Consider the following 3,608-nt stretch of genomic DNA (forward strand, 5'->3'; position numbering starts at 1 on the left):
TACCCCTTGGCAACTACTAGTTGGTCAAACTAGTTCTTAAGACACGGTATTAACATGGTGGCTAAGTTTATGCAACTAGCACCTGGTTGCTCAAGTTTTGTATAGTATTTTCTAGGGATGCAACGATACCATTTTTTCAGATCCGATCCAGAACATTCTGAGCATCGGCTGATCCCGATCTGATCTGATACCAGCGCAGTTTGTTTTTTAAGTCAATGTAGAATTTCTCTACTTCTGTGTGTTGACCTGATCGTCACTCTTTCGTGTGTTAAACACAATCTACTAAATATAGACAACTTCATTTGAATTAAAAATAACAAATGAAAAAATATATAATCATAAACTATGACAAAAATACTATTATAAACTAGGTTAGTGGATAATTTAGCAGCAAAAGTTATTCTAGGAAAATCATGAGTGCACGACACGCAGCTTGAACACTGAATAGAGGATGACACACAGCTGCAGCGGAGAGAAGAGTTTACGAGAACTTGACTTAAATATTCATCTGTACCTCACATTAAACCATGGAACGCTTCAGAACACTTGGACTTTGACTTTATGGTGCTTTATAGTGTTTTGTGCTTTCGTGGGGCTTAACAATAACACAGAATAGTATCCGCAGAATATCAGATCTGGATCGGTCTCGTCTGACTGATACCTGATCCGGCAGAAAACGCCAGTATCAGAGCCGAGCCGATCCGGAGTATCAGATCCATGCATCCATAGTATTTTCTTTACTCTTTACTTCAAAAACTATGTCTAAAAAGGGTAATATTTTATGTATTTGAGGTCTGAGATGTGGGAACAGTGAAGAGAGAGGGCAAACATTTAGCATTGTAGCTCAGCATTGCCGTCTAATCAGCCAATATTGTCTTTAATAGCCTGCATAGCACTTCATCTTTTATAACATGGGATTTTGACCAAATATTTTTTATATATGTAAAATGTTGCAAAAATATGTTTTTTTTTGTTTGTTTTTTTGTGTGAAAAATTACAGTTTTGGACATACAAGGTTATTAAAAAAAATACCTTAAAGTAACTACAAATCTGCATGTAAAGCAGAAAGAAATTCTGTGTGGAGCATGCCGCGATCCACGCAATGTTCTCACCTTTCCCCCTTTACCTGTTTATCTCTGGTTGAATGCTGGGTAACAGTGGATGAAGTGAACACTACACTCAATAGTATGGATTAAATCTTGACATTTTGCAAATGCCAGTTTTTATGAGTATGATAAGCTCTTCATTACTGTTTATGATTATTGTTCTCGAGTGCATTTGTTGGAGAGCAAATCAGTGAGTCAGATGCTGAAACACGGGTATGAATGGAGGACACGATAGAGGTCAGTCAGGTATCGATGCTTGTGCTTTAAAACTCTGAGCTTCAAATCCAGATGTTCTGCAATTTAATCCAAGTAACGAGCAGACAAATGCATCTGTACTGAGAGCTTTGACGGCTGGAGAAACTGAGAATGTGTCTGATCGAAAGACTGCTGTGTGTTAGGTGTGTGTTTGTGTTTGTACTTTAAGAGGCTGGAGCGGTCAGCGCTGGGCTTCTCTTTCACTGCCCCTTCACCTCACAGACAAACACGGCTCACTTTACCCTCAGCCCCGCTGAGGTCACGGGGTCAAATGCCTGTTCCCTATCAGGTGGCACAGAGTCGCTTCAGACGGCTCGACACGAAACTTATGCTCACAGCAGAACTTCAGACAGAGAACGCTGAAAAACCACGTGTGTGTGTGTGTGTGTGTGTGTGTGTGTGTGTGTGTGTGTGTGTGTGTGTGTGTGAGTGTGTGTGTGTGTACAGGTTTATATATTCTGGTGGGGACTTAAACCTGAATACACACAGACTCATGGCGACTCGTGTCACGGTGGGGACCTAAATTGAGGTCCCCACAGGTAAACAAGCTAATAGATCACACAGAATGAGTATTTTTGAGAAAGTAAAAATGCAGAAAATTTCCTGTAAGGGGTAGGTTTAGGTGTAGGGTTGGTGTAGGGCAGGGTTCCTCAATAGGCGGCCTGCGGACCACATCCAGCCCGTGAGAGAAAAATGTTTGGCCCGCGCTAATTTCAAATAATGTGGCATGAAAATTCAAACGCAGCAGCAGAAAGCTACATTAACTTGCATCGTGTCTACACCGGATGCGAGCGGTGCAGCGCAATGCTATAAAGTACAATAGAACTTGTAATCAGTGATGCTGTCTTGGATGCGGCACAGCACGACAAATCCCCGACAGAAAACTGCTGACTCGTTCAATTTATAACGTACTGACACAACGTTCAAATGATTTGCAATGCTTTGTCGCGTCCAGTGTAGATACGATGGCGAGTGTGAAAACATGGCGAGTGTGTTGAAAAGAAAAGTGTACACGGAAAATAGATGATTCTAATGTGAACGGACTGAACAGTTTTGAGTGAGTGAGTGAGTGAGTGATATCTTTGTTATGGAATACACGTGTTGGTTCGCAGTGAGTTCACAGTTTTAACGTACATGTATGGTATGGAATTCATGGACATGGACTCATGTAACGCAGAAAGCTACATTAACTTGCATCGTGTCTACACCGGATGCGAGCGGTGCAGCGCAATGCTATAAAGTACAATAGAACTTGTAATCAGTGATGCTGTCTTGGATGCGGCACAGCACGACAAATCCCCGACAGAAAACTGCTGACTCGTTCAATTTATAACGTACTGACACAACGTTCAAATGATTTGCAATGCTTTGTCGCGTCCAGTGTAGATACGATGGCGAGTGTGAAAACATGGCGAGTGTGTTGAAAAGAAAAGTGTACACGGAAAATAGATGGCAACAATAATATAATAATTGTAATAATAATAACAAATATATATATAGGTCAGTGACCCTTGGCTTGGTATTATTGGCAGAATTCGACCCTCGGCAGAAACTAATTGAGGAACCCTGGTGTAGGGTGATAGAAAATACAGTTTGTACAGTATAAAAACCATTACGCCTATGGAGAGTCCCCACAAGGATATCTGACCATTCGATTTGATTCTCATTCACAAGCTTTCGATTCGATTCAATATTGATTATTTTGGATATATATCAGGTACAGTACATGCCAAATTTTCTCAAGGAAAAAAAATCTCTCAACTAATGCTGTAAAATATACACGAGAGTCAGTTGGTACAACATTACTATAATATTGAAGGTTAAAATTGACTGATTTGTAAGCTATAGCATACAACTGTTAAAATTACACAATTAAGCTTTTAAAATAATAAAGTTACAATTACATAATAATATTTCTACTTCAATTAGTTTTTTTTTATATAAAAATTTTAATGGTGGCTGTCATAAAAAAATGATTGATTTATTCAAACATAAATTAAACATAAGAACAGTAAAAATTATAATGAATATGTTATATGGTGCATATATTTAACAAAATACCCCTCTCTACAGTTTATTTTTCTATCTGACTAATGAGTTTATGGTCACCAAATATGTTTTTCTGTGTTAAATGTGACGTGACATTGTTTGCAAGCCGTTATATTGTCGTCTTTGCGCGGCTGAAACACTGATTGAGCGATTACATGAGACAGGAGACGGGTTGTAAAGTTGTACTCTTTCTTTTAA

The 3,608-nt window shown here is 39.1% G+C and overlaps 1 protein-coding gene across 1 annotated transcript in view; it reads left to right on the top strand.

Moving 5' to 3' along the window:
• Positions 1-3,608, top strand: part of LOC107722243 (threonylcarbamoyladenosine tRNA methylthiotransferase-like) — a 222,711-nt gene that overhangs the window by 142,676 nt on the left and 76,427 nt on the right. The window lies entirely within an intron of this gene.

The sequence above is a fragment of the Sinocyclocheilus rhinocerous genome, unplaced genomic scaffold, assembly GCF_001515625.1.
Source record: "Sinocyclocheilus rhinocerous isolate Xijiao unplaced genomic scaffold, SAMN03320098_v1.1 scaffold1506, whole genome shotgun sequence".
NCBI classification, from domain to species: Eukaryota; Metazoa; Chordata; class Actinopteri; order Cypriniformes; family Cyprinidae; genus Sinocyclocheilus; species Sinocyclocheilus rhinocerous.